Source organism: Falco naumanni, chromosome 3 (assembly GCF_017639655.2).
Source record: "Falco naumanni isolate bFalNau1 chromosome 3, bFalNau1.pat, whole genome shotgun sequence".
NCBI classification, from domain to species: Eukaryota; Metazoa; Chordata; class Aves; order Falconiformes; family Falconidae; genus Falco; species Falco naumanni.
Genome location: NC_054056.1, coordinates 48,791,615 through 48,818,402, shown reverse-complemented (window position 1 = coordinate 48,818,402; position 26,788 = coordinate 48,791,615).

Below are 26,788 nucleotides of genomic sequence, written 5' to 3'. Positions count from 1 at the left end.
CAAAAAGGGACAGATAAACCTATAATCCAAGTCTTCTCCTGGTGTTCCACGCCAGTGCATATTACTCCCTGAATAAAAGTCTTGTAACTTATTGAATTGTTCACTTTTACTTTTCTTTCCTTGAAAGAGAATATGAAATTCCTACCAGTTTGAATATCCTGTTGTAGCATTAAAAGTCTGAGTGAACACGAAGCAAAATATGCTTCCATGTATTTTGAAGAACAGCCTCAAATGGATAAAGAAAATTCATTTCCGTGTCATCCACAGTGTGTATCAACTCTGTTTTGCCTCTTCAGTCTCATATATAAATAATGGGCCTGTTGAGAGGGGCTGCAAAATTTGAGCTTGTATGCCCTCCATGGTATCTTCAGGCCTGCTTTAGGAGATGGTTGCCTGCTACCTTCCCTTCACATTCCAGCAGCTGCTGTGATTTTCATTCTTACAACAGGATTCTTCTCTGGAGGGTCTCAGGAAAGAGCAACCCCACTGCTGTGCTGCCCCTATAACTGCCTACATGCAACTGAGAGGTCTCCTGGGACAATGACCTTCAGTGTGTTACAAAACTGGATTCTTGTGCCAGACCATGACAAAGGAGATAGGATGCAGCAGAAAAGGGAATATGTAGGTACCAAGGTAAGCATTCTTTGTATATGTAGAAAATGTAACAAAAGTATCCTATAAATACTTACACAGCTTCATGCCGCTTCTTTACTGGAGGTTGTGGTTCTAGATCTTGGTTCATTTCAAGCATCACCAAAGGAAATGGTGAAGCTCCTTACAGGAAAAGTATGCGTCATCAGTATAAATCTGTCATTTTCAAGATGATATTCTTAAATCTTATGACTGCTTCAGTATTAGTCCTAAACATGATTAACTGCCTCAGCTCAAGAGACTTTGCAACATCTTAAAAGGGACAGGAAGAACAAAATTCCAATTTTTCCTTGGTACCTTTATATCACAAATGAATGTTCACTCTGTTCTGACCTTTCAGTTTAACATTGGTAGTCCTAGGAATTTGTGACTGGTTACTTGTCTTCTCCCAGCTAATGCCAACTGCTGCCCGCTCAGCCAAGGAAGCAGGAAGCAGAACACTTCTGTGCTGCACTTGGCACTGCAGGGGGGCAGCTGCTGCGCGCCAGCACTTCCCTTATCACTTACACGCCAAGCAGCCAGCTCTGCGACCATTACCATTCTGTTTTGAAGCTCACTGGTCTGGGTCACATTTGAGTCCTCTCTTTGCACTGGTGGGAGAGAGTTATGGACCTTTGTTCAGGTGGTTTACAAGGTGGTGGTACAGTCTTCTGGAAATTATGTCTTCTAGATAAATACTTGCTTTAATTTTCTTAGATAACAAAACACCTTTCTTCAGGTCATTTTAAGAGATAGTGAAGCCAGGAAATCTGGTGACATCCTCACTGTGTAACTCACTTGGGATTTGCTTCTTTTCTGGCAGTCATCAATCGAACAGGAAAATCTGCATCTGGGATGAGCCACTAGATTCAGTTTTGCTCTGTGCAGAGGATTCCTCCTCACCCTCACCTGTCCTTGACATTCTGAACCTGTGACAGTATGGCTTTGATGAAGCTGTCCCATCAAGATCTCTCTTGCTAGCTGCTGTGCCCCTCTTCTGAAACATGAAGGTATTCTCTTCTCCTTGGCAGGGAGAGAATTACCAAACTAGTCTGGAAAGCAAAACATGTACATGCTCATTGCAGTGGCTCCCTCATGCTCTGTAGCCTCTTTTCTGAAAGCAGGTGGAGGGAAGACAGGAGCAATGTTCTGCTGTTGATTCTTTCAGGATTCATTGGACTGTTCCAGAAGGGATTTCAATTTCCTTGTCCTACAAGGGCTTTTGGAACATTGTAATTTTCCAAATATTTGGTAATATTGCTGTTTCAGGCTTATTTCTGGATAAATGTGTAATAAAAACAACTGCTTTGTACACACATCAGTTTCTTCTTTGATTTAAAAGAAACCTTGAAAAAAGTAATGTCTTTGTAGCCAAAATTTATGCTCAGTGCCAGAGGTGTTCTATACCAGCTGCCACTTTCATCATTATGTGAAGGGTCTATGAAGAGGAAGTATATTGCTATCACTGAACATTACACCTCTTGTACTCAGGAGGAAGAGTAGACTCAGTACCCTACACTAACCACCTTAGGTACCCTAGGCTATGTCTCTTGATTGTATAGAACGTACTGTACTGTTACCAGTTCTCGTATTGATGACCCTTCTCCTACTTGTGTGTATATTTTTGATTTGCATGTGAGCTGTTATTTTCAGTATGCTACTGTCCAACAGAGCGATGCATAGGCTCTCTTACATTGAAAATGTATTTATTATGAAAGCAAAGTTACTTCCTTTGGTAGACATACACACCTCAAGCCAACAAAAAGTTAAACAGTATTAGCTGAAAAGTTACCTTACTTTTAACATGCTCTGATGTAGAGATGCATAAAACCCAGAGCTATTGTAATAGCTCATTGTTTTCTTGCTGTTGCAGTGAGTTAAATGTAATTCATCTCTTGGTGTATGTAAGTAGACACTGTCTAGGGCTACAGGACACATGCATTTTTCTTTTCAGCTATCTGCATGTCCATAACTGATACCACATTAAAAGTCTAACTACGTCACATTCAGTTATCAATTCCAACAACAAAAGTAGTGGTAGTAGTAATCATAATAACCATAATAACCACAATAACAATAATAATAATAATGATAATAATAATATCAATAATAATACTATTAATATCAATAGCAATATTAATATCAACAACAACAATAATAAAAATTTAATTAAGACAACATATAGCATCTCAGGATTGCCATTGGCTATTTTTTTCGTCTTGTAGTGCACCCGTAGGTCCAATTCTCCTCTAGGGATCTTGGAAGCACTAAAATTCTGCAGCCTGGGGACACTCTTCTGTTATTCCAAGTGGTACTCCATTGACAAAACCTGCATGTGGGGACAGGCTACTGGTGAGGGTTCTTCTGGAGAACTACTTGTTCCTAATTTAGTATCTCACTCTGATTTACCAGAAATCTGATTCATTAATCTTCTAGACATACTGGAAAATCCCATCTGTTTTAATAACCACAGGAGAATAGAAGCGGTTGAGGGTCCTGTGATTATGATTGATCTTTGTTAGGTAATCTATGGAAGACACTCTATTAAATTATGTTGATCGACAGTATTTGAGTTTGTAATGTTCAATTAATTTTTTTAAGGGTTCAAAAGTCTGGATTGCTGTCGATTAGCATTGTTATAAATGGATATAAATATGTTCCACAAACCGTAGCAAAATGAACTTCAAGATTTTTGTCAGTGAAATTATTCCTAAATCAATTATTCATAAGCAGTTCAAATGATGATCAAGTTTAATGCAATGCCTACTAAACGGAAGTAGTAAAGCCATTGAGAAAGCCTTCTTTGAAGAAGTTTGCCTTGTTACATGGTAATCCTAAATTGATTACTGGCCAAATAGCTCTGATTTTCTATTATATTTCATTGGTTTTAGTTATGTGTCTTTTATTTCATTTGCTGGCATAGATTTCAGTTATGGATTTTCATGAATTTGGCAAAGGAGGCCCAAGTCATTCTTTTTCATTGTGGCTGTAGCCAAGGGGATCCTTACAAATTGAAACTGTCAATAATTTTTAGTATTGTTTTCCATTTCCCTGGAAAGCTATTGCTGCTTCTAAACAGAGGAGATTTAGGGATCCCTACAAGACAAAACCTTCATGGCTTGCTTTAGGAGTAGGTGTGAGGCCATTATCTGGAAGTCAGCCACCCTTCACAAAACTCTGCGACATTCAGTCTCACTCTCCATTTTGAAGTCTGTAAAATGACTGGTATTTCAGAAAGCAGCATTAAGTTATCCATTCTCTGTCTCACGGCAAGCACTGTAATGACAAAATAGTGCCAGTGGATCTCTGGGGGCAGGTGACAAAAAGATCAATAACATTGCAAGAAAAGCAGAAGGCATCATTGTAGGTATCATCCACTTTATCCCTGGTCATGTAGAAGTGAGAGCCTCATCTGTTTTGCCTGAACCTCTGTTAGTAGAAGAAAAGATGTTTTTAAGAACAGCAGGGTTTGCAGGGAATATCTTCAAGGTTGAACAGGAATCAAACTTTTTACATTTCATGTATTTCAGAACATTCAAATCTATTTCCAATGTGTGGAAATTCTTTCTTGTCCAGAACTGAGGAAAACTGAAATTTCCAACTATTTTCAATCAACTTGACTGAAAAGCAGCTTTTGTCTGAGATGTTTCCTATGTTAGCTGGTAGTATGTTAACCCTAAATAAAGAAGGGAGAAGATGACACTGATATTCCGTATCTTGGATATTTGTCTTCTTCCAAAATCAGATGGCACAGTGGACCTTTGCAAGCCAAATTAATCAATTTAATTATGAGTATCTTGATGGGTTTCATTCTATTAGAAAGAGCCTGCTTACATCATGCTTTTCCAAATTAATCCTATCAGTGCATTTGCTCAAGCGGATGAATCTTGAGCTGTCCTCTGGGCTTCCAAAAATATGTAATAACTTGCTGTAATAACATTAACAGAGAAGCAGGTAAAGGTTCAGTTACTAACACTACACAATCCACCTCAAACCTTGTTTTTTTAAAATATTTTTTCAAATCAGAAGCGTAATTTAAGGATAAGACATTGTTAGCTATCCTGCCTTGCTTGGGGCTTTGCTGCAGAGTGACAGGTCTTTCTTCCTCCATAGACTGAATGCTCTAATTACACCTACTGTAAGTCAGAGCTACACTACTACGGCATCAATGCAAATGTCAGATGTCTTTTCACTTTAAACTGTCTAATCTCTAATAACAGTGTCTCATTTTCAAGAAGAATTTTTAGGAAATTTCTTTATATTTAGATACCCTTTATTTGTCTCCTTCATCTTTATGTCACTAATTGTGTTCTATATCATATTTCTTTTCAGAGGTCTGAGTGTAGTGCTTTGAAAGTTTATATGTTAATTGCCAAGGTCAAAAGAAAGAGAAAACATGCTCTGATTGTCTAATGACAAGTAGTGTGATTTGAAACAGAAGTTTAATGGAGTGCTCTTTGTCCATTAATAAAAAGTACTAATGCAGGGACATTGAATGTCTGCGATTTAATTCAAACCCAGTCAGTATACTGCAACAGGTTTAAAAATACTTTTTTAACACCATTTTCCCCCTCATTTTCATGCAATCGGAAAGCTTGTTGAAAGCCTCACAAGCAATTTGGCCTGATCATGCAAGCCTTTGTTCAGGAAATTAATCTATAATGCCGCTCTTGCATATGCTTGTAAAGCTGTGGTCTTTGATATCTTTTTTCCTGCTGCTAAAAGCCAGTGTCTAAAGCACATGAATAGATTTTCTTACCATTTCTTCATCTCTGTTAGAAATGACGACCATCTTTGGTAAGTATAAGAGAATTCAGAATTGGCTTGTTATCATTTCTAAGAACCTGATCCTGCCTCCACTGAAAATAATAGTGATTTACAATACCTGAAGTAGAAGATCTGTATTGCTACAGAACATTTCATTACATTACATAGTACTGAACAAACTTTAAAATATTGCATAGAATCATAGTGTATTTTGCAGAACAAGAACATTTTTGATCATAACTGATTCTCCCCTCATTTGGTTCCTGCAAAACAATGTAATTAGTCCAGTTTCTTGACTTATTTGCATTTGGTTTCCAGTAATAAGTATATTAAACCCTTCTTGATCAGTACATAGATCATCCATAAGGTATTATCTTATATGTATTGGAGATGAACAAGTAAGTGCTGCACTTTCAACTGGTTTGATTTTTATTTTTTTCTAATAGACATATCTCCAATCTGTCTACTCAATAGGAACAGTATGGTTCAGATTGAATAAATAGCATTCAAACACCCTTCACAAAATGTTTCCTTTTGTTCAGAGTAAATCTGCATGCAAACCTTTCCTTGTGTATGTGTAGCATACATGTGTGTTAGAGGACTGCATCTTGTTCATTCTATGTCCATGGCATCTAATTTCCAGAAGATAAAATAGTTTTCTTGTTGTGTTTATTCTCATTATAGCTGTGGCACAATGCCATTCTACTGATTCTTGTAACTGTCCTGCTACTTCAGTTTTCAGTCTCAAGTATTAATGTTTGGGATAATTAAAGCAATTTTGATTTGTTTTTTTAGAAAAAGAGACCATTCTCTTGGCTTTCAGCCCAAGCAAATATAAAATGTAGCATGAAATGATCATATGTAAAAAAAGTTTCTGACCTGGTCTTCCTCCTTCCCTACCTAATGCAGTAGCCCAGCAATTACAGGCCTTAAACAGCTGACAAATGTGTGCCATTTATGTACAGTAGATGTTACCAGTTGGTCAAGATATGCCTCTCACTGACCTCTACTGCAGGTGTGGCTTCAGAAGTGCAACTTTCTGAAGAAGGAGTAGCACTGTGCCTGACTCCAAAGTTCTCATCCATTCCTGATGGATGCACAGTGTACATTTCTTCAGGAAAGAGTCTTATTGACATTATGAAAGAAATACGCTGACCTACTCACAGTTCACTGAATAATGGCCTGTTCTTACAAACTATCATGTGAAAGTGACATTACAGTGGTTATAACATAGCTATATAATATCCAGGATTTAAAGAAATGCAAACATGTTTTTTCTTTGTTTGTCTCTACCTGCAGCCATGTGTTCCTTGTGAAATGTCTGCTCACCTGTTTAATAGAGTCCTTGAGCCTACTTATTTCATATTTGTTCGTCTGAGAATTATGTTCTTTGGACAGTTCAGGTCTATTATACTGAGAAAAAGAGTTACTTCCACATACCTCCTTCCTGTTGTTATCTTTGCAAGTAGCAAATAAACAGTGTAGCACCAGTAAGAAGCTGAAGGCATGTCAGTCAACACATATTGGGGAAGGGGGGGGAGGGTGTTGGAGTGGGGAAGTTGCTTTCAAACTTTTAATTTATTTTCTTCTTGCTGAGGAATAATTCTCCTTTCTTATATGGTTCCTAAATGTAAAATACATTTTTTAAATATCTGTTTGCTTCTTTAAAACAACAATGCATTTTTGGCAAGTGAAAACCACCTTATCTTTTTAGCTTGATGAAAGTCCCTTTGGAGACAGTTTGTCATATGCTCGTTGCAAGATGCTTCTTGCCCATCACAGAAGCTGCATTCGTTTGGTAGGCAAAGTTAAAGGATGCTTCTGATTCAATTTAAAACTTTCTTAGAAAAAAAAAATAATTTCAATATTAAATGAGGACTTTTACATAACAATAATCCTGGCAGCAGTTCAGAATTCATGGTAGAAAAGTGGTTTTTTGGCAAAATGAAATTGGGATTAAATCAAATACTTTTCAGTTGAAAAAGAATTATTTATTTACAAAAAATTAATTATGTTTATGCAGATTTTTGTTAAAGAATTCCACCGGTTGGCAATTTCTTGAAAGATTACTGTTGATTACCATTTGTCATTAATCTTACATAACTTTTAATAGACAGCAGGAAGCCTAGTTCTTAAAGTTAGGCAGGGTTCTCAGTGGTCAGTATCTTTAATTCTCTGAAGCACAGACAGGAGATTGCATTTGACCTTCCTCTAATTTTAATTTATTTCTTAGAAAATATCAGTGATCACAAATAAGTGCCTCATAGTCTTTTTCAGTCAAGAATTGCAAGTTTAATCATTACATTTTCATTTTTAGAAATGGGAAACACCATTACAGTTCAGTATAGAGTGGGCTTCCATTGCCCATCATGTTCCTCCCAGCACCACTTCATGTCTTGAACTAGGACGAAACCCAGACACAAAACTTAAACTTAGAGTTGATCTCACAAATCAGTCTTATCTGAACAAGGAAATATTTAATTCTGGACTTCTGGTCTGAGTCCTTTGTAATCTTGAAAATCAGAGGCAACGGTAGTTGTGTCTTTCCATTTGGTATCATGATTGTCAAAGCAGATAAGACTCATGACAGCTGTTAGTGGCTCTATTAAAACATTTGACAAGGAAGAATTTTCTCAGCAAGAAAAAGAAAAAAAGCACTCTCTTCAACACTTGTGGATGTCAAAGGTGAACGGTATTTAAATGCAGATTTTAAATCATATATAGCGGTGCTGAAGCTGAAGTGCTGAAACCTACATTAGTGTTGTCAGATTTTTAAGTCAGACCCATAGTTCGATTATAGTAATAGGATATATTGGAAGTTTAGCAGGAGGTTGGGAATACTGGTATTTGTTTTGGTTTGGTTTGTTGTGGGGGTTTTTTTTCGGTTTTTTTTTTTTTTTTTTTTTTTTTTTTTAATAAAAAACTGCTCTGTACATACATTTAGCATTATCATAGATATTTATAAACAATATTTAGTCCACAACTTCATAACAGCCAGTAAAGGTGACCTTTAAATGCTGGTGTTGTTTTGGCAGCAAATCTTAAGATGCTAATATATGTTATAGGTATGAAATATTTCTTTAAGTAAGCACCATGCAGCCCACCAGAGAATTTAGATTAAAGTGAAAACTGTGAGAGCCACTGGAAAAGTGTGTCTTTACATTTCAAGTGGGCAAGCAGTTTCAGAGAAGAAAGCAGCTGGCAGAGAGATTCAGGATCACATCAGCTAACCTAAACAACAGCTCAACTGTGCCATTCTCTGGCATTTTAATTGTACTGTTATGTAATTTTTAAACAGCCACATCATTATGCAAATGTTTTTTAAAATGCACACCCTTAGGTACCTTAGCTAACCATCAGGGCTTGTCCACTGCTGGAATTGTTACCCTTAGTCTATCTATCTGATAATGATTAAACATAATGTAAGAAATTCAAGGGTTTAGGCCAAGTAATTGCTACAGAAGGTCCTCCAAGGGCACCTCTCTCTGTCTCTTGCTCTGTATTGGACACGATTTTCTCATGATTAAAATTCAGGTGCAGAGTCCTTAATCAGGCACAAAGAAACAAGAATTATGCTTGTGCTGGGCTGACTGCGTGGGAGAGTTGGTGGATTTGCTCTGAGGACAGGTACTGTTGCCACTGCCACATGCTGCCTTTAGGGTTTGACCACAGTGGTCACCATAGGTTGATGCAATTGCTTGCACAGCTAGAAGGAGCCTTTCCTTCACTTGGTCATGTGAAGATGGGTTGGCTTCTGCAGCTTGCTGTTGCAAGTCCAAAGTACACTGTGACTTAGTACTGGCCTAGTTGTAATTGCAGAACAAGCAAATACAATGATGGCATGTGCAGCATCTGAACATGAAGATTCAGACACATATGCAGGAAAGTGCAGACAACAGAGCTAAATGAAAACTTGGGATGCCACTGTCTAAGCAGTCTCACACATATAATTATGTGTGGTTTTGAGGGAGAAGGGTCAAGGTAGTCCTTCCAACACACCTTATGGCATTTTTCAACAGCTACTTGAAAACATGTGTGTGCGCCTGTGCATGTGTGCTGGGGAGGGGCAGCACACACAGGACACACTTAGCTGGTGAGTTAATTTTGAGAATTCAACTGAAGATTGCCCTACTCAGGCAATTCTTTGGAAGGAGCTTTGCTTCAGATGCTTCTTCACAGAGCCCTCTGGTGATGTGGACGAACCCAAGCAATGGGACTGTACCAGTGCAGACGTGGGGTGAGCGAGGCATTGCAGAATCCCCTGCAAAGCTGTCCCTGGGGAGCGGGAGCTTAGCAGGCCACAGACCAGTCAGGAAGCCATCCCAAAAGCCCCGGAGAGACAGTGGGAAGTCCTGTGCCACCGAGGACTGTCCTTACAGCATATTTTTGCTTCTTGCAGCCCTTCTCGTTGTCCAGGTATGGCTCTTGAATGATGAATCTTGAATGATGTGCAGGTAGTGCTGCAGCAGAATCTATGCTGCTTTTTTGCACTGCTGTACAGTTGGGCAGCAGGAGTAGTTGCCAAAGTGCTCATCCTATAATTCAGCACTTCTTGATGCTGGAGCCCTGCCCGATACCCAAACATAAAGAACAATCCATAGGCTGCAATGAGAATGCTGTTGCAATGTTTCCACACTCCACCACCACCCCCCTTTTTTTTTTAGCTTGAGCTACATGAACTGTCCAAAAAATGTAGCAGGAGGAATTCAATATTTCTTGAATATGTTTAGGTTATATTTATAATTAAAAAAAAAAAAATCCTTTTACTAATCCTGTTTTCCTCTGTGTGTATATTTATTTGTGCACATTTATACATGTCTTTGTGTAGGTTTTATAAATGAGACATTGCTGTTACAGGGGTTTTCATTAAGACAGCTTGATGTGGAAGTTTTTGTATGTTTATGGCAGAGGCATTTTTATAAGAAAACCATTTTCCACAGTCTGATAACTAAGCAATAAGCGGCATGTTCACAAGAGGTATACCGTAGTCTACAGGGATACAAATACTAGGAGCGAGAGCTCTGTTTAGAAAAGGAGGCTATATTTAACAAAGGCAAGTAGTAGCTGTCTAACACTGATGTTTGCCTTTGCAGCAAGCGACACGGCCGCGGCACACAGGCTCGTGGGTTCTCAGCAGAGAAGAAGATGCCAAATTGACCCAGGTAGGTCCTAAGTAAGTGTTATAATCTCAGCCAGTAACTGGAAATCCTGTCAGGCGATGAGAACAAATTCAGTATAAATTACCCGCAGAAACATCGAGGCTGGGAAAGCCGAGCGGAGCCCGGGGAAGGATCCCGGAGGACGGTGCGACATCGGCAGGTGGCAGCATCGCCACGGGCCTGGCGGCCCCGGCTGGGTGACAGCCCCGCCTCGCTCCCGCGGCAAGTTTTACATATGGAAAGTTCTTTGACCTTTCATAAATTTATTGTCACCCTGGTTGAGTGGCACTAGGTGCAAATAGTCCGCCCCTCCTTCAGTGTTTGTCTGTGACTGGGTCTGGTAATTAGAGATTTCCAGCTCTCCGAGCTGCTCGACTCATTTGTTCCACTCATTGTTTTTGCTACGTGACACAATCTAAATTCTCCAGCTTGTATTTACATGAGCCGGTTCTCAGCCTCACGCAGAGAGGAACTGGGCTACAGTCCATTATAACTGTGCGAGGATGGCTTTACGGGAGGGAGAGTGGGGTGGAGGGGAAGAGGTTTGGGCTTGTTCATGGCTGGCTGTGACGAGCGTGGCTTGGATGTTCAGAGCCAGCCTTCAAGTACTGTCTTTAAAATAGGTAACTGTGCAGAATTTTAAGGGTAGCCTTTTAGAGGGATTCCTAAAATAATCTGTTTTGTTCGTGCTGGCCCTTCTGGCTGAAAAACACATGCATAAATGTAAGCGTTTGTTAGAGGTAACATTATATCTGTATACTTACAATGAGTCCTGACCGAGGCATTGTAATCAGCCACCCCATTCTGATGTCATTCAGCAGCTGTCAAGGAGTTTTTGGAGTTTTTCCCTTTTATTTCTTCGCCCCCCCCCCCCCCCCCCCCCCCCCCTATGAAATACACTTTTGGAGGAAGGGTACTTCTTTTCAGCTTCTATCAGACTCAGGAATCAAAGGTCAAGCCCGAGATAATTAATTCCCCCGCCCCCAATTTCAACTAGTCAGTTCACAGTGAAGTTAGTTTATCTTCAACTACAAACCAATTAGACTTTCACCCCTGACACACTGGTGAAGTGATAGTATTTTTTTTCCTTTTATTGTTTTTAATCTAACTGCTACTGTAGACACAGAATTATTCAGCCTTGATTAAATATTTTCAAGCTGTCTCACCAAGTCAATCATGTGCACATACATTTTCACACACATTTCTCACAGTAAATTAGTAGCAATTGCTTATATGGTTAATAGTTCAGAAAATGAAGTTCTCCCTTCAGAGGTGTATTGTACTGCCATAATGTATGCCCCAAATTGACAATACGTGGTTCTGTATGCAGGTTCTACTTAAAGTGATGGTAGACTGAAGCACCAGAATTCATTAAATTGAGCAGAGTTTCTCATTAAATGTGTAGATTGACACTCAGAACTGACTGTCATTTGTTTTTTTGCAGCTGTTTTTTTATACCATCAATGCTTTATTTAGAGTGAAACTTTACCACCCGGTGGCTGAGAGGTAGCTGGCTTGTGTGTGTGGGAAAAACAAGTAGAAAAATATTTTGCGTTATTATTTTTCTGGAAAAGACAACTGGAAGCTTTACAGATTTAAGTTCTTGATCTTCTTGTTTTCTTTTCTGTGTCTAATTCATACCCTGAACGATGTATGTTATCTGGTTTGCAATGTGCAGTGCATACATATACATTTGTTTTCTAAAGGGAACCAACCCAGTTAGTCCTCATCTATTTTCTAATATAAACTCCTCTGCAGAGGTGTTAGCAAGTATATTTCATTTTAACTGTGCCCTATAAATCCTTCATGGAAAATTCCAATTAATATGGCTATGCAGCAAGCTGGGCCAAAAAAATTAACTGATCTGTTCTTGCTCTGCAAAGTGATTTGATGAATACAGGAATGGAACAGTCTCAATACAAAAATACTGTTTCTCTTCAAGAAGCTGGAGTCACCAGGTGCCACTGTTTTGCATCTTAACATAAAAATCTATAAGACTGCACCTTCTGGTATTAACAGATAACACCAGAATGCTCTACCCCATGGCAATTTGCTGAGATGCAAGATATCAATGCCCTGAGACTCTCAAAAGATTTTTTTTTTCTTTCCATAAACATGGGACCTCAATCACTGAAGAGCACAACTTGAGGAAGACTCTCTCATCATGAATCAGCCTTCAGGGGGAATGCTGACTTCAGGAAGAGAAATTATTCATGGGGGACATTCATGAGATGGAGAACTTGGAAGGGACATTCTTCTGAAATGGAGGGAAATCTTCAGAAAGTACAGTCTGTTTAAGGACATAAAAAAAATGAACTCCATGGAACACTGAGTGCATAGCCTTGTAAGAAAAATTCTGGGTAAAGGGAACCTGATGGCTGCCTGGGTGAGTCCAGGAGAGGGGCATGAAATGTTTGGGTTTGTTACATATCCATAATTCTGACTTGAGACATTTTTCACAGTATCACAGAATAGTTGATGTTGGGTGGAACTTTTAGAGATCATCCAGCCCAACCCTTCAGCTCAAATAGGGCCACCTAGACCATGTCCAGGCAGCTTTTGAGTATCTTCAAGGATGGAGACCTTTCTGGGCAACCTGTGCCAGTGCATGTTTGCTTTCAGAGGCAGAATCTCCTGTGTTACAGTTTATGCCCATTGCCTCTGGGCCTGTCACTGGGCACCACTGAAAAGAGCCTGGATCCCTCTCCTTTGCACCTCTCCTCAGGTATTTATATACAGATCCCCCCAAGCTTCTCTTCTCCAAGCTGAACAGTCCCAGCTGTTTCAGCTTCCCCTCATAAGAGAGATATTTTAGTCCCACCCCATCTTTATGGCCCTTTGCTGGACTCTTTCCAGTAGCTCCACCTCTCTTGTATTAGGGACAGACCTGGACACACCACTTCAGATGTAGCTTCCCCGGAAGGATCAGCTCCCTCCTCCTGCTGGTACCATTCCCTGATCACCATCACCAGACAATCTGCATCACCAAACAGACAGAGGTTGTGCTGAGCAGTGTAAGTGAGATACTGTTCCTGTTTCAGGTCAAGCATTGGGAAGCTTATTTTTCCTACTCTTGTGCAGCTAATGGCCCTGAACAGTTCAAGGGCCACAAATGTCACTTTCTTATGTTCAGAGGTGCTCAGAATCCATATAATGGCAGGAAGGCAAGTCCTAGACAGTTGGTTTCAACATGAGAACTGCTTCCATACACCATTTCCATACAGCACATATATAAGGCAGAGTCCTGATTCAGTTTTTAATAGAACATCATAGTTTTCTGACTTTTAACATAATGATTATCATTTAAATATTCTGAGAAAGTATGGCACCACTGCACTGGACAAAATATCTTCAGCATATGTTCCCAAGCAGAGTAGCCAAAGTTATATGTACTTCTTTTGGTGGAAGAAGTATGTTGAAATTGTGGTCGTGTCATTTTTCCTGTCATTATTCATTATGGTTTTTAAATTGGAATATTTGCAAAGTCTTTCAACTCCATGATAAGGGGGGGAAAAGGGACCTTTTTTCAAAACCTTTCACATAAAAAAAATAAACCAAATTAAAAAGGAATAATTCAGGAATATAAAAAGCCAATTTCCACAATAAAATGTCCCTATTCTAAAAGAAATTTTGCTTGATTTCCCAATTCAGACATGTCAGATTTCATAAGCCTTCACAAGTTAAGCTTAACTGTGTGTTAAGAAGTCAGGCTGATGTTTAAAACTGTTCCATTGGTATTGGTCACGCTTTCTTCTACCAAGATTTGTATCTACACAAAACTTAATATAAATGCTACTTGTATGTCTATAACTTTAAAACAAAAATAGTAGCATACTACAAATATGCTCTATGAACGTAATGTGAGGAAATGAGAAAACAACATTTACAGAGCATGTTCTGAAAGTCATTGGGAAGTGGATGTTTTGGATGGATACAGTTAGGGAAAAAAGTACCAAAAAAGTACAACACTTAGAAGTTAAGTAACACTTTGCAGGAATAGATTTCAGTGGGTTGATCTAAGTTTCCTCTACATTGATCAGGGTTTTCAATTGTCTTGATGGAACTTTAATGAAAAGTGACTAAGATGGACCAAAAGGTGGCTTGGCCTAGATGGGTTCAAGCTTACAACTTTCATGTCACATAGAGATGCAGCATAACCACCAGGCTTTATGAGGCTGGCAGGAAAGGACTGATTCTCAGTTTTCTTATTGCAGCTGGGCAACAGATCAGTCCTGAATGCAAAAACCCTGGGTTCAGAGAAGGTGAACTCAAGAGGGTGTGTGACTTGGTAGCATGGGGCCAGAGAGCTCTATTGGCAGGAATGAATTGTTGGGATCCTTGTGCTGGGTAAGGGATCATCTGCCTTCTGCCCAGGACTGGGTGCATCATGGTTCTCACCATTTCTTACTGGCTAATTCAGATCACTTTTTGTTCAGTTTCTGGAATTTGTTAATTCCTTTTTGAACTGTTTGTTATAATAGTTTGCCATAAATGCAGGATATATAAGCCACTCTTAATTTTGGGGAGTGGAGTGGTTCAATTTTGATTTACTCTGCTGTACGTTTTTGCAAAAATAAATTTAAAATAGCTGTGAAGCTCTGTTTCTTTCCCTATAGGATAATAAACTAGAAAATATGCACTGGCAACTTGGAAAGCACTGATATTATTAAGAAGAAAAAAAATTTCTTAGTTCATTCTAAGTATAATGTGTGCTGTGGAAACAAATCTCAGAAGAAGTATGAAGAGCAGAATTATTGCCATATTTCTACATTGACTGAAAAATTCAGGAAAATATTTCTAAAATGCTTTCAAATATGTTGATGGTAATTTGTTATAGCTTTTTATAGTCCTAATTAATTAGAGCTAGCTAGAAAACAATTATCATGTCTTTGTGTCTGGAAATGACATCTGTAAGATAAATTTGCAAGTATATTACTACACACAGTTTTGTTCATCTATGTAAATATTTTTATAGCTGCCAGTAGTTAGCTTACAGTGGATACTGTTTTGGAAATCAGCATGTGTCATTAGCATATTACAGAAGATAAGGTACTCCAGGCATTTCTAACAATAAGAAACACTTATTATATGGACTCAGTACATAACTGCACATACTGATTACGTGTTGTTTAGTTTTGAAGATTCTGTTCTGAATCAGCTTACTGGGGAAAAAAATGACCTAAACTGTTGGGGTTTTTTATTTATTTTATCATCCTGTCATCCTGCTTCCTTTTTAAATGCTGGTTCACTGTGTGCTTTAGGTTTGTTGGTCTTTAGATTACCGAAAAGATGATACTAGAGTCATCCATTGTAAGAAGTCAACACATTCAACATAGATTTAATGTTTTACTAACGGTTCTATATTTGGGTAATTTTGCTGTAAAGCACAGAATGCAGTAATGAGGCATACTTGGAAAAAGGTGATGGGTCATTAATCAGTGGAGCCAAAACAAGGGTCACTCTCTAACTTCTGTCTACCAGGAGTGCAAACACTCTGACCAAAGCGACATAACATCTAAAGAAATTCTGTCAAAGATTATGTTGACCTCCATGGCCCAGAAACATAGAGCTTGGAGGTCTTACAAATCATTGTTCCTCTATGCCCATCTGAATGCATGGCATGGCTTTTCCTGGGTTGTCTTAGTGGCCAGTACATTTCTTCACTAGTTCATGTCTGTCGCTCTTCTGCTCTGGAGCAAGAGCCATCTGTGAAGATACTGGTTTCATGTCTTGTAGACAAAGCCTACTGCAGAGGAAGAGATTGTATTGTGCCAGGTGGTGGTTTATTTCACAACTAAGTAAGAGTACCTTGTCTTCAAAACTAGCATAGCTGGTTTATTTTATTCTGAAGAGTTACATCTGCACAGAGGCCTGGTGAAATGTATTTGGTGACTTATGCTATTATCACGCTTTCCTTAAGGGTTATTTGGCTAGGCAGCACGCACAAAGAAACCAATTTACAGCCTGTCAATATTGCCATATTTGTAAAGAATCCCGGTAGTCTGACTTGCTTTCTAGGCCTTAGTACATCAGCACATCAGCAATTTGCCTCAGGATCTGGCTCCTTAAAGATTATGGTGATGACTACAGCTTTTAAGTAAATGATCTCACACTTACATTTCTAGATGCAAGCTACAATTTTGTGATAAATCAAAGCAGTTCATGCTCTGCTTCCTGGAGGTCACAGCCAAGCTAAAGTGGATTTGCTTCATTTATGGTTACTGAGATACGTATTTTGTGAATCTCTGTATTCTCCCCTTCCGCCCCAGTGCACCAGCACAATCAGTGGATGCATTACTCATAGACAGTGCTTCCACGCTATGCCAAGAGGGATCCCAGCTCGCAGTAAGTACATTTTTATAAATACTGTACTCTTCTAAGTTGCCTCTTTTTATGTTTGAAAATATGAAATAAAGTCCTTCGTCATTTCAATGAACACACAAAGATTTACTTGAGCTTTGGAAGGAAAACAGGAGGGAAAGGAATTGCATTGTATGAGGGGTATTTCATCCTTTCCCAGTTATGAATCTTCTGTCCTACCCTTTGCCCATAGAAAAGCAAGTATAACCACATGCTTCAGAACAGAAAAACACTGTTTGAGAGGGCAGGATTATGCCTGTTTGCATTTTAATTAAAAGAGGGGCAAAAAAACTCAGACAGAAAACCCCCAAATCTTTACCAGGGCAAGGATATGTTTCTTCAACAGATACAGGCTATGTGTGAAGTGCATAAATACTTTTTTCTTATTACTCAAGAATTTATACAAGGTACCTGAATGATTCTCTCTAAGGCATTTTTTCTTACAGAGCTAAAATACTATATGGCTTCTCTGAGGGAAAATTAATCTACAGTTTTCTATAGAGTACCATGGGATAAAGTAAACAGTGCTTTAATATCTCTTCTAAAGGACATACTATAAAAATAAAAGTGACACATTTTTTACTTGTTTTGAGTGCACAATTTTTCACACCACAAGTAACTATGTAATTTATTGGAAATTACACATTTACTTTATTCATTAGTACTTGTAAAAAATAATTGAATTACTTCTAGCCTATTCTAGTTTTATGGAAAATGAAGAATGACTTGATTCAAACATTATTAACTAAATTAAGTAATTCTTTACAAGGCATTTATTTCTAGACTGCCAGGACTTTCAGCTGCAAATAAGCCCCTTAGACCAAGGTAGAGATTAGTTCAGTGAAAGCACAGAGCTTCCCATTCTCACTTCATAACATTCATCTCATTAGATCATGCAAGATTGTAACTCCCAATAACAGACAGAGAACAAGAAGTAAAGAAAGAAAGCAGACATATAGAAAGAGATAGAGAAGGAGAGAGCTTTCCTTTACCTGTAAGAAATATATCAGGCCAAAGCTAGGAAACAATAATGTAAAATAATATGCTTGTCAATTAGAGAAAATGAACATATTCTGCTAGTCTGCTAACAGCTCACTCTGCCACTCTTCTTCTATGTTTTTGCTATTTACAGATGTGCTGTAACACGAAGGCTACTGGAAAGTATGGCAGCATACCACAAGGCAGAACACTACAGCCTTTTAAGGCCTGGCTGTGATCACACAGGTAACACTGACTGTTGTCTGGGTGAAAAAAAATATCACTCTACATTAGGGAAAGATTAGGTGAAAGTGCAGTTCTGTAGGTGCTGTAAATCACGTGAGCCAGGTGAAATGCACCCTGTGATGCTCACAGATCTGGCTGAAGCAGTTGCAGAGCAGAAACCATTTTCTCTGAGACCTTGTGGAAGTTCCACAAATGAGAAAATGGCAAAGCAGGTCTTTAGACATAAACAAGAAAAAGAGGAAGAAGTAGGAAATATAACGTAGTTACAGAAACTTCCATTCCTAGAACAAAACCATGCACCTAATCATTAAATAATTTGCAAACAGCTGAGTGATAACAGAGCAGAATAAACACCCATCAGGGAAATCTGAGAGGAAAATCATATAAAAACTGTTGCATTATAGATGAAAAAAGAAATTAAATGTATATGTCTTTTGGTAAGACATTCTGCACTATGGTCTTATAAGAAAGCTTGGAAAATGTTTAGGTTAAATTGTTACTCACACAGAATCTAATGTGAAATTATACCCGTTTTATAGCTATTAGTAGTATATTCTTAAAATGGAGCACTGCAGTGAATGAGACCTGACAGGGATCTGTCCTGGTTTGAGTTTGTCACTAGAGAATTGGGTAAAGAACTTGAGAGGATGCTTAAGGAATCTGTAGATTGGCTGAGGCATAAAGTGCATCAGTGAACATGATTAGAATAAAAAAAATGTTCCTGACAAATTGAAAAGATAAAGATACTGAATCAGTAGAGCACTGTGCTTAAATAAGAACAGATAGTTGCAAGAACAAATACTTGCAAGAACAAATACAAGCTGACTAGTCTTATATAGGCTTACAAGAGGATCTGGAGGGTTTTAATGACCCCAGCCTGAGTCAAAAGTGCCAGTGATGTTGCAAAAAGACAATCACCACCTTGGGCTGCCAAGAATATATCCTGAAAAATACGTGACCTGATACTTCTACCCTGCTCAGAGTTGGAATGGCCCCAGCATATGTACCATGTTCAATTTGTTATTACCATGCTTTCAGAAAGAGGATGTAAAATAAAATGTAAAAAATGTAAAAAAATGTAAAAATCAAATTTGTAATGAGAAAAATCAGAAATTTAGAAAATGTGTCCTATGATAAAAGGTTATTAAAATGGTATTATTTAGCTTAAAGAAAGAAAGATATAACTATAGGGTTTTTATATGATGGGAATAAACATTTTTTTTTCTTTTCCGTGAAAGATGTGCTCTGCATTAAAACAAAAAGAAGAAAAAATCCTTCTCTTAAAGTAACAAGTGCACAGTTCTGCCAGGAAGGTTGCGGGATCTCCGTCACAGGAGTTTCCAAAAGGAGTTGGAACAAGTGTCTGTCATGAATGATAACAGCAGAGGTAGCCCTGGGCAGGTAGAAGGATGAAGTGACCATGTAGTTTCTGCCTTTCCTATTTCCTATGACTTGTGTAGGAACAGATGACCAAGTACATTGGCAGCTCACAAATCAGTAGATTTTATCATAGCAATAAATCATGATTGCTGAAATCAGAGAACTACTTATAGACAGAGAGGAGAAAAGCCCTGAGGCCTAATTATAGTTTTTGTGAGACCTTTTATACCACAGTGGTGAAAAGAAACCATATAAGATTGTAAAGAAACTATTTAATCAGCCTGAGTCTCACCCTTAATATCATATGCCACTGCACTGCAATATACAAGTCTAGTATTTTAATAAAACAGCCATTCTTTTATTAAGAGTTTTCAATTGTTTTCTGTTTCAAAATAGGAGCTATTTTTCAAAATCTGACACAACATACTGGAAAGGAATGAAAAGAGAAAAATAGCCACAACTGTTATTGGTAGTCATGGCTGATATACAGCAGTCTGAAAAGCTTAAAAGCAGGAATGTTCCAATCTTCCACACTGCAGAGATTAAAGAAAGTAAAGAATATGTTTGTTTTGTTTTATAATCATAAAGTACCTGTGTAATAGTCTGCATGCATATGCAAAGCAGTCTTTAAAAATGGGCTACAAAAATACATTGCAAAAGTGAAAACTTCAGCATAAAATCCAACTCATCTTTTCATGATTAAATGTACTCGCTGAAGACATATCTTTAGATAAAAATTGATCCCATAAAGAAGTCTTAGTTGGACAAGCAAGACTAACAGCCTGAGGTTTCACCCTATTCAGAGCTGACAGACCTTCATGAAATTCTCTCTTAAAGTCCTACTCATGTCCAGTCCTTGATGCTACACACTTGTTTTTGCAGACTACACAGCATAGTTTGGGTTCCAGTCTAGAAGGAACAGAGTTTTCTAGCTCAAGATTCCTGAAGGCCATGCCATGGATTCATGGATGTTTTTTCTCTCTGTGCTTTTTCTTGCTCTCCTGTCAATATGACTTCTGGAGAGGTCCAGCTGAAAAGCCTGTTCCAAGCTGGTTTTTTGTCAGTTGTTACAGTTCTAAAGGGTAATGACCCCAGAATCTTCAAACATTTGGGAGTCAGCATGTCCACCACAAGATGTCTTTTTTTGGTTGGTTGGTACGAGGCTTGTGTTCCTGTAGCTAGAGGTATCCCATGGTCCAGGCCATGGCCAGACTTTATAGTATCTCAGTGTATATGTGAGTTTTATATTGCTGACAAAAATTTTATGATTAGAATATTTTCTAAGAGAGGTCCGTGTTCATTAAGTATGTGATTTCTATAGCTAAGAATCAACTATAATCCAAGGTGAAAGATGGTGTAGCATTTAATTGAAATAAAGTACTGGAAAAATTAGAAATTATTGTAGGTAACACATCATATGATGTGTAGGGAAGGGAATATGCCCTTTAAGTCAGTGTGAAGCACGCTATCATTTATATGTAGTTTGCAAATTAATTTGCATTATTTCTTTAGCTCACCAATGGAGGAAGAGGAAATGGGGATTCTTGTTAATAATTTTTGACCCAGAGCTTATTTGCACTTTAGCAGGATTTTAGATGTGAGCAAACTTTTAATATTTGTAGAGAAAAAGTGGAAAACATCACATTATCAGAGTAGTATGCTGTCTGTCTTCTGGTATGTTTGCAAAGAACAGATAGTTAAACATGCTGTTTAGCAGAAAGGTTGCCTTCAACCTGATTTGCCCTAAAGGCTTGAAGCCATAATCTATGCTCTTCTGGTCACAATTTATATTTCTACTGTCTAAATCATTTTACTTAAAATGATGTTGTTCCCTATGAAAATGTTCTTTTGAGAATGATTATGCTCACCATTTCTGATTTCAGCATCACTGGTTTAGTGCCTGAGGATCATATTGTCTTGGTTATACACATATTACAACCATGGCAATTCGGCCTAGTATCTTCTCCCCACAAGAGACAATAAGGCAGATAAAGCTGGAAAATGGTTATGGTTTCATAAATTTTAAACAGACACTGCCACCCATTTGTGTCTTCTCAGGAATTTCCCCAACCGTTTCCCATTACTGCAAGGAACTGTTGTAATCCTACAGATGAGGGCTAGGAAGGTGAAGTGCTAGAAAACTCTCAATTTTGTGCTTGTTCATCAACTTTTCTACATGTCATGGGAAAGCCTAAGATGGTTCACACAGGTGGGTTTCTTTGTCAAGGTGCAACAGATGCTTCCCACAGGAAACCAGAAGTCTGTCATGGTGTGGCCAGGCACACAAGCAATCCAATCAACCTGCCTGCCCATGTTCTTCCTTACAGGTTTTCCAAAGGCAAAAAGACTAACATTATATAATGATCATGTTTGTAACATTTTAATGACATCATAAAATTTCTTGTTCAGTACAAAGGGTCACTTAATGATGAGCTCATCAAAGGAAAAGAAATATTAAATGAAAAATAATTAGGCCTTCTGTTCAGTATAGATATTGCTTTGACAGTATTATACATATTCTGTTTGCTAAAGATTGTATTAAATGATAACTATCACAGAATTTCCAAATATCATCAGGCTTTCATCTTTGCTAATACTGTAGAAATCCAGAAAGATTTTGTCCTGGCTTTAGAAGTCCATGTTAAATGCTGTAAGTTTTTATAAATTAGAACTGTACTGTCACCCTGAACCCCCACAATTTCTTGTCTCAGGCATTAACATTTCACTGATAATACTCTTTTCATAAATCTTGGCATTGCTTTTAAATTATTCATATGGTGTTATATGAAAACACATGACAATTTTAAAAAATGTATTCGTCAAGCATCTTGCAATCAGCTAAGATGCCACTCTGCTGGTTATTTTTCTGAATCTTGCCATCTGAATGCTCTGAATAAATTCTGTTTTATTCAATAAGTTTCACTCTTGTTTCCAAGCATTTCTTTTATGATTTCTACAGCTTCACTTATATTGTATTAACCTTCTATTTTATTTTTTTTCTTGTCTTGATTTCCCTTTCTATCTATCTGCTATGTGCACTATTTTACCATTCTTGCAATCTATCGTTTTAGCTTGAAAAAGATATTCTTTATTATCTGGTCTTCCCAGGATATACTTAACTTTCTGACATTCTTCTTCTCTGAGTGACCTTTGTAATATAAACTTTCATTGCTGCCTCCTGAAAGTGTATTCTGACAGCAAAGGCTGGCACACCTTTAATTCTTAAATACAGAAACCACGTTTTCTGACATTCCCATATCCCTCTCCGATGCTTACTTTTCAGCAATATGACAATTACACAGTGTTGCTAAGTTGCATTATACATTTCCTTTTTCCTTTTTTTGAGTTGTCATACATTATTCCTTTGGGTGTTTATCCACAATATGATGAAATACAGAGTGGATTTTAAACTGAGAAAGTAATTCAAGACCAATGAAACATACAAAACTCAGATTAAATAATAAGGATCTTTGTTAATATGGGGTTAAATTGCAGATACCTTTTGATTATTTCTAGCACAGATGTCTTTAGACTGTATTCTCAGATTTATTCTCAAAAGCAAAATAAAGCACAAAAATGACATGGGTAATTTTACTTTGCAAAACATTGAGAGCATCATGAGTATGGAAAGGAGCAATTAAGGTAACCCAAACAATCTTAAAATGACTCCCTACCACATCACTTTGAAAGAAGTAGTGAAACTTCAATGAACTCTCATCAGAATGTTGCTAGTGTACACCTCAATAGTGATTGCAAGCCTATGTTACTCCTTGTCTTAAACCTCTCCAAGACTGCATAAAATAGGAGTTTGTTGTAGTTTCAGCTTATACTTGTGAGATTTTCTGTAACAGCCTGGGACTGTTTTGCAACCCTTGAAGGTTCAGAGGAATCTCTTTATTGAATTCACTAAAGTTTTAATCAGGAAAAATACATTGGTAAAAAGAACACAAACATATAAAACTCAAGACAGTCTAAAGAAATTTCAAAGTCCTTTTTATTTTATGATACTATTTCTGAAAGAGCAGAAACTTCAGATTAGACTTCCAGACAATTATAGAGGTGTGACAAGTTGGTCTGAAAATGCCCAGTGATGATCCTTGAGTCAGAGTTTGTTATGTATCTGTTAAGTATGAAGTTGACATGAGTGAGGTATATCTATTTTATTAAACAGGGTGAGTGGGGAAAGAAAAGTAAAGTGCAAACAAAAATAACTGAATTTATTTCATTATCCTGATCTGAGTCTTGTGTGAAAATCCTGATGAACATTTCAGGAATATTCTTTAAAATATCATAAAAATTCCAAGAACAAACAACAAAATTAGTTTAAAGATTAGTTTCCAGAAAACAATTTTCATGTCCAATTCATCATGTTTACAAGGTCCTGGACTTTAAAAAGAACAAAGAACTGAGCCAATGAACATTAAACTTCTCTAGATTGGCACAAAAAAATCCTAAGATACTAAAAATATCAAGTCAGATTATAAATACTGACAACATTCATGTGTAATTTTTCACATGTCTCCATTCAATTCAGCTGGAGTTTTCCCATGGATTTCAGCTGACCAAAAAGCAATTTATTCTTGCAAACTCCTCCAACAGGTTATAAATGAAAAACTGAAGCTCTGTACAAATCTGCTCACTCTTTGCCTCTCCAGTTCATTCATATTATTATTTTTTTTGTGACGTATCATCAAGCTTAAATTTATTGCACTTGTTTATTCAAATAATGTAATGCGATTCAACAGTGCTACTTACCTGAAATATCTGCAGAACTCGTCACAGAAAATGTTAATTTTTCTTCCCGTACAACCATGGTCTTGATTAAACAGTTAGTTTCAATAACTATTTTCTAATCCTCAAGAAACCACACTGAAAATATTTAATAAGAAGGTTGTGAAATTTTTAGCTAATGCAGAAAGCAAATGAAAAGTCTATTTTAACTAAAAAAATCCCTGACCCCAAACATTCACTTCCAACAAAAGCCATTTTAGGGAAAAAACCCTCTGTTGAGTCAAACCACTGTAGTCTGTTATATTTAAATGGTATTAATTTATATGCAAGCATTTTATTTTTCTGATTTGGATTCTTAGAAAATCAGGCATCAAACCCAAAATGAAATATTCAGTTAATAAATAGTAGAAAAACATCAAGCCCTTATACTGAAATGCATATTTCTTTATACTGGGGTCATCTAGATATTTTGTAATAATTTAATGTAGAAGAGCTTGAAAATCTCACCCTAAAGTTTCAGATCAGACATTATGACTTACGTTTATTTGTTAGGTATTTGTGTCAATAACTTCCTTTAAATCAGTTATGATAAATTGAAACACAATATCTCAAACATAGTTCTTATTTTTATAATTGAATTACCACTAAAAAAATTGAAAAAGTATGCCAAATTATAAAAATATATTCCGGGTTAAGTTACTAGTTTCTAAATCTAAACAAAACCATTTATAATGGAAAATAATAAGTCCTTCCAATTCAGAAACTACTCCGGAAAAATGTTATAATCAGATAGCAAAGGAAATTAATTTGGGCAAACATAATGGCTCTTTCTGGCCTTAAAATTTACAAATGTATTAAAATTGTCTCATAATCTGGTTCATAACCCAACTCTTTTGAAAGTCTATGGCAAAACATGGCTTTACAGGTCCCACAGAAGCTAAAAAATCCTCTCTTGACATTCAAGGAAAGCAGGTAAAAGCAAAAGAGAACACCCTGACAGCAGAACTTTCATTTTATAACCTCAGAAGATAAGAACATAAAATTACCATATTAGGTCAAGCTAAATATCCATGTAACTCAGTATTGCATCTTCACCCATGGCTACTACAGGGTATTTAAGCTCTTTTTTATAAACTTTGACCTTCTGTTCACTTCATAGGTTACATATTAAACTTGGAAACAAAAATCAAAACAGTTTCTTGTTTTGTTACTATTTTTTTTTTAATGCTTTTGTGTAGTTATTCCCCAAAATTCTTTTTGTGTGCCTTCCTGTGATTTTATATGTAATTTGTCTCACTTTATGCTTTTAAAAAAACTTCTTCAGTTGGATATGACTAAGGAGGATAATTTCCTTTTTTTCCCCCCAGATTTGCTATTGCCTCTTTTACCTTTTCTGTTCAGCCATATATTTTCCTATGGAATGTATGAGAAGTATCTTCTGATGGTAGGGTTGATTAATTGTTATTGTGAATGTCTAATACATTATCTTTAAAAAATTTTTGTTCCACATGTAGACATTTTATCCTTTTTGCTGTTCCTTTTAATTTAATTTTAACTAGCTACCTTCTTTTTGGAGAGCTGAACTTTTTCTACTGGTCTTAGCTGCAGCAGGAGAAAAAGTCTCAGGTAAATGCACCTCAAACAATGTAACAATTTGCTAAGTTAGGATCATCACTTTTAAGTATCCCCAGAAAAAATATCTCCAGAATTCCCCACTTTTAGCTATCAGCACAAAACTGTTGGCAACCTTGTGGTTTGCAGGACACCAATAAGCTTTTTGTGTGATACACAAATAAGCAGACAACCTCGTAACCCAATAGTTTCAGTGTCTGCTGTCTGGTCTCAACATAAGGCCTATGTGGCTAGTAAAAAAATTAAAAAACAGAATCTTTACTTATTGCTGAAATTCTTTACTTTGAAATTATTTTCCTTAGATTCCAGAATAATGGCAAAGGAATTTTATCATGGACAATGGTAACAGACTCCTTAAAGTAAAAAGAAGTGGTCTTGCCTCTTATCCTTTGCTCCTAAGGACATTCTCCATAAGCCATATAAGAAAGATATATGTGTCTCATACGGAATTCCTCGAGGAACTACCATATCAGCTGCAATGCAAGCTGAAGACCAGAGTTTCCCCCCAAATAAAAATCGTTTCAGGTACCCACATGCTTATATGGGATGAACCACAAGACAGATGAAGACATTAGGGTCTTCCCTAGTTTCAAGTTTCCCAGTATACCCTCAACAGCATTTTCAGTTAAAATTTGGGAATTGTGCAGCTTCTTTGTGGTTTTATGTCAAGATACAAGGAAGAATCTGAATCTGCCTGGTTTTGACTTAGAGTGAGATAGGAGTTGATTGTTTCTGTGAGTTCAACTTTCAGAACCTTTTCTCTCGTCTGAAGGAAAAAAATCAGAGCGATCAAGTTAGTGCTGATCAATACAAAACATGACTGAGAACCCCTGCCTACTGACAGCTTCGTTTAAGAATATTTGTAAAGGGAAACTGCAGGGCTGGAGCTTCTAAGGCTCCTGGTA